The sequence below is a fragment of the Anomaloglossus baeobatrachus genome, chromosome 5 (assembly GCF_048569485.1).
Source record: "Anomaloglossus baeobatrachus isolate aAnoBae1 chromosome 5, aAnoBae1.hap1, whole genome shotgun sequence".
NCBI lineage: Eukaryota > Metazoa > Chordata > Amphibia > Anura > Aromobatidae > Anomaloglossus > Anomaloglossus baeobatrachus.
In genome coordinates this window covers 349,911,071-349,926,573 of record NC_134357.1, presented here as the reverse complement: position 1 = coordinate 349,926,573, position 15,503 = coordinate 349,911,071, and the positions used below count along the sequence as shown (strand labels likewise).

The 15,503-nt window shown below is 44.1% G+C and overlaps 1 long non-coding RNA gene across 1 annotated transcript in view; it reads left to right on the top strand.

Moving 5' to 3' along the window:
* Positions 1 to 14,947, top strand: part of LOC142311457 (uncharacterized) — a 65,802-nt gene extending 50,855 nt beyond the window's left edge. The window contains exons 2-3 of the long non-coding RNA XR_012754271.1: positions 14,063 to 14,237; positions 14,887 to 14,947. This is a non-coding gene — a long non-coding RNA (uncharacterized LOC142311457). The remainder of the gene's footprint in view (positions 1 to 14,062; positions 14,238 to 14,886) is intronic.
* Positions 14,948 to 15,503: the final 556 nt, after the last annotated feature.

Here is a 15,503-nt window from a genome sequence, read left to right as displayed (position 1 = left end):
AACATGACATTGTCACCAAGCCTCGGGTAAAGGTGCGTATGAAACCGAGGCCCGGAGACAAGCCATTGCAGCAGAGGTGAAACAGATGCTTACTCTAGGGGTGATCGAGGAGTCAAAGAGTGAGTGGGCTAGTCCCATTGTGCTGATTCCAAAACCCGACGGGTCGCTACGTTTCTGCAATGACTTCAGGAGATTGAATGAGGTTTCCAAGTTCGACCTTTACCCTATGCCCCGGGTGAACGAACTTATTGAACGGTTGGGAAAGGCTCAATATTTCACGACGCTTGACCTTACCAAAGGCTATTGGCAGGTGCCGCTGACAGAGTCAGCCAAGGAAAAGACGGCCTTTATTACACCAGAGGGGCTCTATCACTATGTTGTCTTGCCTTTCGGTTTACATGGAGCCCCGGCTACCTTCCAAAGACTGATGGACATAGTGTTGGAGCCCCATCAGAAGTACGCATCCGCCTATCTAGATGACATCATCATCTTCAGTACCGATTGGCAGACCCACTTGTCCCAGGTCCAGGCCGTCGTTAACTCCCTGCGGGCGGCAGGATTGACCGCAAACCCAAAAAAATGTGCAATCGGTCTGGAGGAAGCCCGCTATTTGGGGTACGTGATTGGCCGCGGGGTGATCAAACCTCAAGTAAATAAAATAGAGGCCATCCAAAAGTGACCCAGACCAGTGTCCACTAAACAGGTAAGGGCGTTCTTCGGCATTGTTGGGTATTACCGGCGGTTTATACCGGACTTTGCCGGGAGAACAGCGGCTTTGACTGATCTGTTGAAGGGTAAGAAGGCGGCTATGGTACGCTGAACCCCTCAGGCTGAGGAAGCGTTTCAGTCTATGAAGAATTGCCTTGTGTGGTCAACCGGTCCTCATTAGCCCCGATTTCGGTAACACCTTCCTGGTGCAAACAGATGCCTCCGAGGTGGGTCTGGGGGCCGTACTCTCGCAAGAGGTGAACGGAACTGAGCATCCGGTTACCTATCTGAGTCTGAAACTTACCCCGGCGGAAAAGAATTATAGCGTAGTGGAGAAGGAATGCTTGGCTATTAAATGGGCCTTGGAGTCCCTGCGCTATTATTTGCTCGGGCGACAGTTTCGATTGGTGACGGACCACGCGCCCCTCGTCTGGATGAGAAATGTGAAGGAACGGAATGCCCGGGTCACCCGCTGGTTCCTGTCCCTTCAGAATTTCAGTTTTACGGTGGAACATCGGGCCGGTTCGTCCCAGGGCAATGCCGATGCCCTGTCTCGGGCGGCCTGTTTGGGAGCGTCCGTTAATCCCCTCGGGTTTGAACGGAGGGGGGGTATGTGAGATAGTGGGTCGATTGATATGTGACGGACGGTACGTATCTCCCAGAATGCGTACAGAAACATATTAGAGCCCTACATAGTGGTCAGTCCAGTAACCTCCAGGCCAGGTTATGCAGGTGGCTCATGGCCACGGTTCTCGTTTAAAAGCTCTTTGCAAAGGCCTGGGTGGGGCAGAGTTGCTTTTGTAAGCTGCAGAGCAAGAAGCTGAAAGGAGTTCAGACCCGTGTGGTGTGATAACACAGGTCTGTGGGGCTCCCTGAAAAGCAGTACGGGGTACAGTAAGACCGACTTCTACGGCAGCGGGTACCTGTGTGACGTGGTAACCTATGGACTGTATATAGCCTGGATGTATCCTGAAAGACGATTATTCCTGTGCAGCAGCGGTAAATAAACTGATGTTGATTGGACTTTTTGGGTCACTGCCTCTTTGTCGTCCTGGGGGACCCCCACCCCGCTACAATATATATATATACTTTTTATTTATTCTTTATTTGCTACAGGATTTTACTTAATTTAATAAACTAGTAAGCAGCATCCAAGCAGCAGCCACCCATATAATGGACCGGTCACTTTTATCTACTTCATGTTTGAGGACACCTGACGCGCTTAGGAAAACTCCAGAGACTGATCATATGAACAGCAAGTAATTTTTACATTGCAGTATATGAGTACACATACACTATATACAGAGCTCCTGTGTATGTCATCACTGGTAAGTCAGTGTATTACATGTACACACATACACTATACTTTATTTACAGAGCTCCTGTGTATAATGTCAATGGTGATCACTGTATTACCTGTACACTATATACAGAATTTCGGTGTGTAATGTCACCGGTGATCACTGGTGATTACCTGTACACTGAAACTATATACAGAGCTCCTGTGTATAATGGCACTGTTAATAATATTGGTGTTATTAGTATTGTGGTTTTTGTTCATGATCATTATTGTAGTATTATTCAGTCACTATGTGGTCTGGTCATGGAGTGTTGTTATTTGACCCTTGCATGTGGTTGTATTCGGTCACTATGTTGTTAATAATAATAATAATAATAATAATATTTATTATTATAGCGCCATTTATTCCATGGCGCTTTACAAGTGAAAGAGGGTATACGTACAACAATCATCAACAGTACAAATCAGACTGGTATAGGAGGAGAGAGGACCCTGCCCGCGAGGGCTCACAGTCTACAGGGAATGGGTGATGGTACAATAGGTGAGGACAGAGCTGGTTGCGCTTTGGTCTTCTGGACTGAGGGCTATTGTAGGTTGTAGGCTTGTTGGAAGAGATGGGTCTTGAGGTTCCTCTTGAAGCTTTCCACGATAGGGGAGAGTCTGATGTGCTGAGGTTGTGTTGTGTTGTCGTAATATGTGGTCTTGTCATAATATGGTGGTATTTCTCTCTTGTATGCGGTATTATTTGGTCACTATATGGTCTGCTCAGAGTGTTTCAGTATTTCTCACTTGTTTGTGGTATTATTCGGTTATTATGTGATCTGGTCATGAAGTTACGGTATTTCTCCCTTGTATGTGGTTGTATTCTGTCACTATGTAGTGGTAATATGTTTTCTGGTCTCAGTGTGGCAGTTTTTCTCTCTTGTATATGGTATTATTTGGTCATTATGTGGTCTGGTCATAGTGTTGCAGTATTTCTCCCTAGTATGTGGTTATTTTCGGTCACTATGTGGTGGTAATATGTTTGGTCACAGTGTGGTGGTATTTCTCCCTGGTATGTGGTTGTCTTCGATCACTGTATGGTGGTAATATGTGGTCTGGTCACGGTGTTGCAATATTTCCACCTTGTATCTGGTTGTATTCGATCACTGTGTGGTGGTAATATGTGGTCTGGTCACGGTGTGGCAATATTTCCCCCTTGTATGTGATTGTATTCGATCACTGTGTGGTGGTAATATGTGGTCTGGTCATGGTGTGGTGGTATTTCTCCCTTGTATGTGGTATTATTGGTCTTGGTAGTGGATTAGTGGATTGTGTTGTGTATGGAGGTCACTTTTTCTCTCTGATATCAATATGGGGAAGATTATTTCCAATAGAGATTAAATACTTGAAAGCTTAACCCCTCCCTGTCCTATGATTATCAGCGTAAAAAAACTGGGGAAAACGGGTTTTATGCCGCGCTAAGAGACCACAAGCATAAATATAATAATTTGTTCTTTTATTTAGGTCATTCCAACGCGTTTCGGAGACTTATCTGCCTCCTTCCTCAGGGAAAAGATTGTTTTCCCTGAGGAAGGAGGCAGATAAGTCTGCGAAACGCGTTGGGATGACCTAAATAAAATAACAAATTATTATATTTATGCTTGTGGTCTCTTAGCGAGGCATAAAACCCGTTTTCCCCAGTATTTTTACGCTGAAAATTTGCTCTGTAACGGGGCCGCTGCTGAACCACCTAAGCGCTCATCCACGTCTGCAAAGGGGTTGTGACTGGCACAACCCTGCCAGGTGAGTGCATTGCCTTTTTCTTTTTTCACCCTGTAAACCGGGTAAGACCCTATTGTGCCTTTTTCTCTCCTATCACAGCACCTGTCCTATGATTATTGCACAGTAGCAAATATGCACTTACAGAGGTTCTCTGCTGAAAACAAGTGGGGGTGCATAACGCTTTGTGGAAGAATATGGGGAGTGTATTATAGGAGGACTATGGGGTGCATTAGACGATATGGAGGTCTATGATGGGTTCATTCTGTATGGAGGACTATGTGAGGCCCATTATACTATATAGAGGACTATGTGAGGCCCATTGTACTATATGGGGGACTATGTGAGGCCCATTATACTATATGGAGGACTATGTGAGGCCCATTATACTATATGGAGGACTATGTGAGGCCCATTATACTATATATGGAGGACTATGTGAGGCCCATTATACCATATGGAGGATTATGTGAGGCCCATTATACTATATGGAAGGCTTTGTGGGGCCATTATAATATTTGGATAGCTATGAAGGAGCCTTTATACTTTATCTAGAGTTATATGAGGGCAATTATACTGTGTGAAAGCAATTATACAGTATGAAGGTTTGTGTGGGGTGCGTGATACTGTGCGGAGGGCTGTGTGGGAGCCATTATACATTTTGGAGGATAGTAAGGGCCATTATACTGCATGGAGGGCTGTGTGGGGGTCACAGTTGGGGATCTTACTGTGTCAGAGTCACCATTCATTCCCAGAGTAGTTGAAGGGGGGTACAGAAGGGTCATCATACTGTGCGTGTGGAGGGTACTGTGGAAGAATTTACTGTGGGGTATCATACAGTGTTTGTGGGGCACTTTTGTTGCCATATTTTATGGCTGCAATGAAACGGGAATCTAGGGGCTTCAATAAGAGGAAAATTACTTGGTAAGGGCTGCAAAGTTGTGAGATATGCTATCTGTGACATAGCCAAATAATATTATTATTTATTGTTTATTTTGGGGGGAGGGGGGGCCCCAATTAGAAATCATGGGGCCCCATAGCAGAATTTCTATGTGCGCCCCGGCACCTCAACTATGGTGTGCGTACAGTAGATGTGTAGCAGTCTACTGTGTTTTACAGTCAGTGCTCCACTATCATGGGGATAATGGCTAACAGGTATTTGCATATAGCTGTAGAGTGGGCCCCTAGAGTCAATTCCTCCTGTTGGCTCCAGATACCTCAGTTCGACCCTGGTTACCTGGTTAGGGGTTGACTCAGAAGTTTCATCCTCCTGAGCTGAACCCCTAGCTACACCTCTGAAGGGGGTCAAAAGTCGCTGAATGAATAAAGCAGTAGAACATGTCTTCTTGTTAATGTGATTTGTGTCACTGTATTAGCACCGAAATGACTATTTTATTAGATCATGATCAGATTTAATCATTATTCTCTGCTGTGCTATTTAAGTAGTGTGGCGCAGGTGGGTGTTTCCATCTCAGATTATCCATCATATAATCAAAGAGTCAGATGTTATTCACACGACTGGATAGTATGTCTTTTAAAATGTCTTCTTTGATTAGACTATAGGTGGTATATGTACATGACGTCTTTTATTTACTGCCATGTCCGCCAATGTGTTCAAGCAGAAGATGCTTCAGGAAAATGATGCCAATTTTTCCTAAATCATCTTTTATGCCATTTTTTTGGCCTTTTTCTTTTTGTTTGTATTGTGAGACTGTGACCGGGGTTATCTATGACGGCCGGTATGTCTCGCCCCGGTTGTGCTCACTCCATGATAGAAAGTAAATCCACTCTAGGGTTAATGCTGTTTCCCTACAGGCTGAAGGAAGGGTTAAATGGAAACAGGAACAAGGGCAGGTGTGCTGGGTGTGAGGGAGTGAACAGAACTCCCTGAGCTCTCTGCTGGAGAGGCACATGTATATTGTTGTGGACTTTTGTTTGGACATTAAACCGTGTGCTGTGAACCTTAATGCCTGGATCCCGTGTCTTCTGCTGCGCAGCCGACCGTGCTACCTCACAGTATGTATAAAATAGTGAGAAGGCAGCAAAACCTACGGGAAAAAAAAATGCTGTGCGCACTATGCGGATATTGACAGCTGCATGTTTTGCTGCGGGAATCCCGCAGCAAAAACAATTGCATGTCACTTCTTTTCCGCACGTCGCTGCGGGATTTCACTCCATTGACTGCAATGTAATCGTGAAATCCCGCAGCGAATAACGCAGGCAGCAAATTCTGTGCGGTTCATTGCATTTTCCTGCGTTATTCCCTCCGGTATTTCGCGGTTTACCTGCGGTAATGTACATCGCTGCCTGCGGTTTGCAAGGAAGTGATGTCATTATGACAGGAAGAGGAAGCGGAGCAGAGAGTGAACACACACAGATCACACAGAGACATAGAATACACACATCACACACACACACAGACATATAAAATACACATAGAAAGCAAACGGAAATATAGAAAAAAAAACACGTGGGCTCCGCTGTATTTTCACCGTTCAGCCGAGGTAAGCACACAGCGGCGGCCCGGTATTCTCAGGCTCCCTCCCACCTCCCGCAGCCGAGAATATCAGCCGCAGCTGCCCCGGGACTGTCGCATGCATTATGCGGCAGTACCGGAGTGTCCCCAGCTCTTCTAGATGCCGTGATGCAGTGGCGATCCAGGTAATAAGGAGTTAATGGAGGCAGATCGCCGCCACTAAGTCCAGGCTTGATCATAGCAGCGTCTATGTGACAGCTGACATGATCAATCTGTAAGTAAAGTGAATAAACACACACACTGAAAAATCCTTTATTTTAAATAAAAACACAAAAAAGCCTCGTTCACCTGTTTATTAACCCCCCCGAAACAAAGCTCCGACGTAATCCACAGGTTCTGCGCTGCTTACATCCAGCCGCGACTGACACAGACACTGCTGAATGCAGCCTTGCAGCGAGACAGCAGAGGTAACTCCAGGGCATTTCCCACGGCCGGTAATGTGAACTCACTGCCGACCGTGAGAAATGCAGCGATCTGTCATCTATCTATCTATCTATCCCTCTATCTATCTATCTATCTATCTATCCCTCTATCTCTGTATCTATCCCTCTATCTATCCCTCTATCTATCCCTCTATCTGTCCTCTATCTATCCCTCTATCTTTTCTTCTATCTGTCTATTTATTTATTTATCTATCTACTATCTATCTCAGAAGGAAATGGTTTTTTTTTTCAATGTGCTTTATTGCATTGAATGCAATAAAACACATGTACCAACCCGCACGCGGCAAAATCGCGGCAATACCGCGAACAATACCGCGGCAAACCGCATGCGGTTTTCGGGTGCGGTTTGCCGCGGTTTTTTTTACCGCGGGTGCGGTAATCTTTCAGTGCCTGCGGAATTTTCTTGAGAAAATTCCATTTTCCAGTGCGCACATAGCCTTAAGTACGTTTGTCTGATAAAATGTAGAGAATGGCTTGCAATATCCATTTGATGCCACAGTTCTGATCTGTAGTTGTTTTATATTCCATACCTTTGTAAAGGAGGCACACTGACAATCTTTGACATTTACTAAAGGGCTTTCTTCTGATCTTCTGCAGGCTTTTTTTTCCTTCAGACATGGAGTCTATGATTTCATTCATCTTGGATTGGTGTGAATTGAAACCTAAGGCAGAAATGTAGTCACAGCTTGCGTAGGATAAAACCTTTCATATAAAGAAGGAGGACAATACGCTGCCCCCGTGGATGGGCAAAGATCATATCCATACATACAACACAGTGTGGAAGAGGAAGAATAATACTAGACATTCATGATAAATGCATAAAAAATAGAATACATAGAACAGTATGATCTAAATCATTCTGAAGTTATCTAATAGAATGTTTAATGTTGATACTGATATAATGTGCCACAGGGTCAGGGTCAGGAGAGAGTCAAGGTGATGACTAGTTGGCATAGAAGTATCAAATATAAGCCATCATCCACCTCATGCACGTACACGAAATGATACACAAATATTGGTTGACATAGATACAATGTAATACAACACTCTAAAGGGTGTACACTCTATGGTACTACAGCAATCTTTGCTGGTTTAGTGACAAAGCATTAACCTGCACATGCGCACTAGTGAAACCAGTTTTTGCTTCTGACATACAGATGCTGCATGCCACTTTCTCTTGCGCATGTGTACCGCCCCCATGCAAGCAGCCGGGCTGCTGCCGCACACCGATTTTAATATGTGTACTCTGTTTGCGGCATATATGTGAATAAAATGGTTTTTTAGGTAATTTAGTCTCTTTTGGTTTATGTATACCTTATGGAATAACAAGAAATTGCAAAACCCAGTAATTAAAAAAAATCACACCCACATATATGTCTTTTTTTTTATGGACATTGGCCAGAAATTCTCAAATTCTAAATGCAAATATGTCCAGAGATTGTCCGGTATAAATCCACAAGTCTAAAGTCACTCTACATGTCACTCTATGTCACTGCAGACATGTGAAACCTCACATCACATGCACTGTGCGCTGTGAGGATTTGCCAGTGTCAGAGCTGGGTATGGGGGTCATGGGGCCATGAGTATGCGATATGCATACTCCTGGCGAGAATCCGACAAGATGGGCGCAACATCGGTCAATGCAAGTGAATTGAGTGAGGCCGGAGTCATCTAGTTGCAATGAGGCCTGGAGCATGCATATCGCATACTTGCGCCCATGTGACTGCTGCTCCCGGCTTTGACACTGGAGAATCCTCACAGTGCACAGTGTGTGATGTGAGGAATCACAAGTCTGCAGTGACATAGAGTGACTGCAGACTTGTAGATTTAGACCAGACAACTCCTTTAACGCCTTCACGACATATGATGTAAACTTACATCATATATCATGTCCCTACCTGATGCGGGAACGTCATGTGCCTTTAACAGCCACTTTCAATCTCTGACATCGGCATTTAACACTCGCCGGCGGGAGGGTGTTATTCCATCCATCCACTGCGAAGCGCAGATGGGTTGCAATGAAAGCTGTCCTTATGATACTCCTGTGAAAGCCAGCGTTTAGCTGGCGTCCATAGGAGATTGAGATTTTCATTATACATAGCTCAAGTGATTAGCCTTAAGTTCCCTAAGGGGATTGTTAAATACAGTAAAAAGTAAAAGAAAAACGTTTTTAAAATATGACCCCCCCCAAAAGTTCAAATCACCCCTCTTTTACCACATTAAAAATAAAACAATATAAAAAATTAAAAATACACATCTTTGGTATTGGTGCATTTGTGAAAGTCTAATCTGTCAAAAGATAAAATAAATCAATTTGATCTGTAAACAGGGTAGCCAGAATTACGGTATGTATTTTTTGCTTCCACAACATTGCAATAAAAGTAAATCAAATCGCCCTATGTACCCCAAGATGGTATCTTTAAAAACAACAACTTGGGGCACACAAAAAAAAAGCCATCATGCAGCCTCATATCCTGAAAATTGAATTTCCAATTTTTTCTTTACACCACTTAGATACCAAACATGCATAATATTTTTTTTTTATTTATGTGTCACGGGGTGTGAGTGTATAATAGGGAACCGTGGCTCCTAATCTGGCTCTCAAGCTAGCGGCCGTAGCTATCTCTGATCCCAGAGATACCTCTAATGAGGAAGATGTCTGGACCACCTTCCTTGCCCTGCTCCTGTACAGCCCTGATCTAAAACCCTCTCTCGCCAACCCCATGGGAGGTCCTGGACAGGAGTGGTTTAATCCACAGATATGAACAAATGGGGAAACCAAAACTCTATCACACAGCTAACACATACAGCGATACAAGACAATACATGATAAGGAGGCAATAAAGAGCAGGGAGGAAATATTCAGACGACTAGAGGGTTTCAACAGCAAACCAAGCAGCACGCAGAAAATCACCAGCAACTGGAACATAACAACACATGGACCAGATTAGCAAAACCTGTAGTCGGCATGGGAAAATAGATGCCACCATCTTAAAAATGCGGGGAGTAACTGTGATAGGTCTCTTGCAACATGTGATCCAAAAAGTAATGAGCAGGCTAACAGAAATTACCTCCTACTAGCCTAATCTATATATATAATTGCCTTATTCTGTCTGTCTGTCTGTCTGTCTTGCTCCAAAATTGTGTCACTGTGACAGTGTCGTTACAGTGACAACTGTCGGATTGGCTGCTGGGTTCGGCTTGGCCCCGCCCCCCACGGATTGGCCGATCGCCTCGGCCTGGCCCCGCCCCCCGCATGTATTAGCCGCTCGCCCCGGCCCTCCGCACGCATCGCCCGCTCCAGCGTACACCGGCTCCCGGTACACATGTGCAGGGAGCCGGCATATGCTGACGCCTCGCCCGCTCGCCCCCGCCACACGTTGGCACACTCGGCCGCCCCCGGCGGACATAACCTTGCGATGCTGGGATCGTGACGGAGCTGGTAACCATGATATACATCGTGTAACTATAGGAAGGAGCATGATGAGGGGTGCGCAGCATGGGGGATGGAGCACAATAAGGGGTACGCAGCATGGGGGATGGAGCACGATGGGGGTGCGCAGCATGGAGGATGGAGCACGATGGGGGGTGTGCAGCATGGGGGATGGAGCACGATGGGGGGTGCGCAGCATGGGGGATGGCGCACGATGGGGGGTGCACAGCATGGGGGGTGGAGCACGATGGGGGGTGCAGCAGCATGTCGGATGGAGCACGATGGATGGCGGGTGCACAGCATGGGGGATGGAGCACGATGGGGGGTGCGCAGCATGGGGGATGGAGCACGATGGGGGGTGCGCAGCATGGGGGATTGAACACGATGGGGGGTGTGCAGCATGGGGGATGGAGCACAATGGAGGTGCACACCTCCCCCCAAAACACACACACACCGCCACACACGCACCGCACAACACACCACACACACACTGGGAACCACAAACACCGCCCTACACAGACACCCACACACAGACAAGGCCGCACACACACAACACCCAACACACAAACACCGTGGCATACACAAAAATACGCACATACCGCGCAACACACACACATTGCACAAAACATACTTCCCCCCAAAACACACACATGCACCCCACAGCCACACCCACACAAACCGCGCAACACACACAGCACCACACGCACCACACACACACACAATGCTGCAGACACACAGCGCTCCACAAACAACGCAACACACACAACGCAACACACAAACAACACCGCTCTCACACCCCCCCACACCCAGACAACACCAAGAACTTTTACAGTGCCCTACACAAACACTTGGCAACTGCACACAAAATCTGTATATATAACAAAAATCATACATTAACTACACAATACGTAAATTCTAGAATACCTGATGCGTTAGAATCGGGCCACCTTCTAGTAATAAATAAACAGGACAAACGACAGATGAGGGTGAAAGAGCTCCACACATCTACCCAGATAGTACAGCCATATAGATCTCAGGTATGTTATTGCCAGCAAGTGAATATATCTTACAAAGTACCAAGGATAAACGCCCAGATGGTAACCCCACAGTGCTTCCCAACAGAAATGTTACTAATAGTCAAATAGGGACCAAACTGGGGAAAAAAAAATAAAAAAATCCAATGTCATGGTACATCATATTATAAGGGCAATACAACCATATCCAGAGCTTACCAAGTGGTTACCAAGGCCAGGGTAGGTGTGGGGAAGGAAAATCCCTACACGTGTTTCGCGTGTTACCGCTTCCTCGGAGGATCTTATGAGGTTGTAGTAGTAGCTCCAAAGACTACAATAAAGCATAAAGATGGGGAGCATTATCAGTGAAAAAGAACTGTGGTCTATTGGATATCATATTTTATAGTTTATGGCCCTGTTTCAGTTTTTGCCAGAACTTTGTTATAACACTGTTTGAAATGTCACGAAATATTTGCTCAACTTGTATATCACTAAATTGTTTGAACCTTTGGCACTTTTTTGTGTTTTGGGTACCAGTTTTGCCTAAATCTGCAATATAGAACCAGTGATGGAACACCATAGGGTGGCACTCATGGCCACTATAAAGCCTAATGCACAGATATCTCCTCTCGTAAGCTTGTATAATGCTAAGCTTGAAGGTCTTGTGTTATTGGGAAGGTCAATGAGTAATAAAAATGTGATATTGGAGATGGGTGATGTGATGACTCAGTTTGGAAACTCTGAGGGTAAAAGGCAATAGTAAAAAAACAGTCGTAAACATCTTTTGGAATAATGCTATTACTTGCCTTGTTAATATCTTGTCTGTTGGGTTGTCAAAATGATATAAAATATTGTTCAATCCAAACAGCTAGTTCTATGAAGAAGTAAATAAATAGGAAAAAAAAATATTTAGATGCAGATCTAACTCAAGCCGTGTAAATTATGTTCATTTTTAGAACTCGGCTTCTCCATATGTTTAGCTAAACCTCCTCAGAAATAAATCTGCCATTCATTGGTATAATCATACCACTCATAAAAATAGTCTTTGAACAATGAGCAAAATGTAATTTTTCAAACAGCTGCTGTCTTTAGTTTGCTGCTGAATTTTCTTCGCACAGAATGAAATCATTTCTTAATTCCCTTTCCCCGTGTTTTACATTGCTTACCACGTGCCAGTCACTTGTGGCCCATGGTCCCGATGTGACATCTTTCCAAAAATGACAAAATCTGGCAGGCAACTTAATTCCAGTTCAAATTCAAAGTAACATTTTTAAATTGATTTATAATTATCCTCTTGATGCATGTTCTGAATTTATATACTATATTATTACATAGCTTTTTTAAGGTTTCTGTATTAATGCCAGGAAGAATATTCTGAAAGTCAATGGTTGGGTTTTAGAGGCTCTGCTAATGAGGTGTGGAATTTTTCATACATTAGTAAATTACATTTTAATGGAGATATATAGATTTAATGTAAAGTACTCAAACCTGTTATGCAGATAATCTGCATACAGTAGGTTACCTTTAGGAGAAGCAAATGTTGTGGAAAGAAAAAATGCTACAGTTAGGCACTAAAGATGCAGCTCTCTCAGTGGAAATATGTTTGGAGCAAGCTAGAATACAGGATCTCATGATACTTATCCTCAACTCCAGCAAGGAGATGCAGATGTCGATACCGGAAATCCTGAGGTCACAAATTGGCCACAGATGCAGAATTTGCATTTTCAAGAACAGAGCCAAGGCTTGACACCACGCAAGCAGCCAGGATGTAAAGAGATAAAGACTAGAATAGTTAGAGACTTCGCCAGGGTAAAAAGCAGGAGTAGCAAAATAGGTACCGAGCAGACAATACAATGGAAAGGGCAAAAGTTTATTCAGTTACAAATCTTTTCTTTGTATCAGTAGCAGAGTAGTCAATAGGAAACAGAAATAAAAAGAACCAGAAAAGGTATGTGCCGTGTTTCCCCAAAAATAAGACACTGTTTAATATTTTTTGCCCAAAAAAATGCACTAGGGCTTATTTTCGGGGTAGGTCTTATTTTGGGGAAAACACTTTCCAAGGGAATCATACCTACCAGACCCTGAACATCTGTGTCGCTCTCAGATCCTCCTGCATTCCAAAGTGGTCACTCCCTGTGGTGCTGGCTGAAAGCAGTATCTCTGAATGTGTGTATATTGATACTGTGATCAGATATGTGTGTTTGGGTGAGAGCGGAGGGATACTGGACTCAATTTGTGTGTGAGTGGAATGGCGAGCAATTTGACAGTGACACAGATCTCTGCAGGAGAGCCCATCCACCGATACTGTGATCAGATATGTGTGTTTGGGTGAGAGGGGAGGGACACTGGACTCAATTTGTGTGTAAGCGAAACAGCAAGCAACCTGACAGTGATGCAGATCTCTGCAGGAGAGCCCATCCACTATCGGCAATTGCCAGCTATAGTTGTTCGGGGTCTGTTGAGTGATTCTTTTTTGGGGGCTGTCTGCTTTATTTTCAGGCTGTCTTCTTTCTTTTGGGACTGTCTTCTCTCTTTTTGGGCTGTCTTCTCTCTTTAAGGAAGTGTCCTGCTGTATTGTTTAAACTTTTTTAGCTGTATGGACACTTCATTATTGAACTTAATTAGGGCTCATTTTTGGAGTAGGGCTTATATTTTAAGCATACTCCAAAAAGGCTGAAAATTCCTGCCCTTATTTTCAGGTAGGTCTTATTTTCGGGGAAACACAGTACCTCATTCACAAGGCAATACATGACAGGATTTTTTTGTAAAAAGTTATTCCCATCTTCATATATGGGTAACATGAGATAGTTGCATTTAAATGTTTATTACAATTTGCAGCCGTTCTTGAGATTTTACTTTTGTTTACAGCGTGTTGCCTAGAAGACTGACCTCTGCTGTTGTCTACCTGGATAAATCACTGGAATTCTGATTTTGGGGTTCTAACGTTTAGTACACCTGCCAATGCCGAAATGAAGAGACTGGTTCTTTTAAATGGATGAACAAAAGAATCACTGTTTAGGGAAAATCTGTGAAGAAAGCACAGGTACCCACATTTTCTAAAGATTGGTAAATTATAGAACATTACGTCCTATAGTGGAAAAACCCTTGTAAAGTCACAACGCAATAAACATTATTAAATTACATCAGAAAAGCATATCCTTGTTGGTTAGTGCCCATAAAATTTCCAATAAAGGAACACTAAATGTAGAAAATGCACCAAAGAAAAAAAACAATATAGAAGAAAAATCCTCTTTAATCTGTTTGCAAGTAGAAATGACTGACCCTAAGGTTCAAGGTTCGGGTTCGGAAAAAAAAAGTTCTGCTTTGAAGTTCGAGTGAGTTACGAGTGCAAACCACTCCAGTGAGCAGCGCTGTGGTTGGGTATGAGTGATACTCAGCCCCGTGCAAGCCGCAAGCAGTGTTTGAACGGCTCGCAGTGGGGGTAAAATCAGCGTGATCAGATGCAGTGTGCACACACATAAATATTTTTTTTTAAATTTAAAAACACCGCCCACCATCCCCCAGAAGTGTTCTGCTTATGGCTGGCAGTATGTGGGTGGAGTCACGAACTGCCCAATTATAGACTTCCATTGAGGTTCGGATCAAGTTGGGGTCACAAACCGAACTCTATCTAAGGTTCATTTGTACCTGCCGAACTAAACTTACAAAGGTTCATTTTTCTCTATTTGCAGGATGAAAAATGATCATTCACCCTCTTACTAACAGTGCACGGACATCAGTTATGTATCATACTGTCACTTCCTTAAAAGGGTGATCTATGGATTACCATTACCCAGAGTCTAGCAGGAATGCAATATATATCTGGCAATGGCCAGCAGACAGAAGAGGGGATAAAAAGGTTGTGGTGTCTTCCCATTGGCTGTAGCTGAATTGTGACACCCTCAGCTGGAAGACACACGCCACCTACACTAAGCCAGTGGTACTGCAGGCATCAGGAAAACCTAGGCTAGTGGACGAGCGGAGCCTGCGTCCATCAGAGACACTGGCACCGACTCCTCCCCCATCACCAGCACAGTCCACAGCAAGATTACGGCGGCGGCTGTTGACTGAAGCAGAAGTCACAGGAGTGGACTCTGGTGAGGACATGACCCCTGGTTACCAAAATTATGTCATTGCTATGTATGTGCCATAGAGATGTTGAGATGTTCCATCATATAATTGTAAACTGTACTATATTATGCTGAGTACCTCAATCAAAGTACTATTGCTAGCTAGTATTATGACCTTATATTTAGGTATGTTACCGCAGTGGTATGTTAGTGTGTGACTAAGGTGACTATTATGTTTG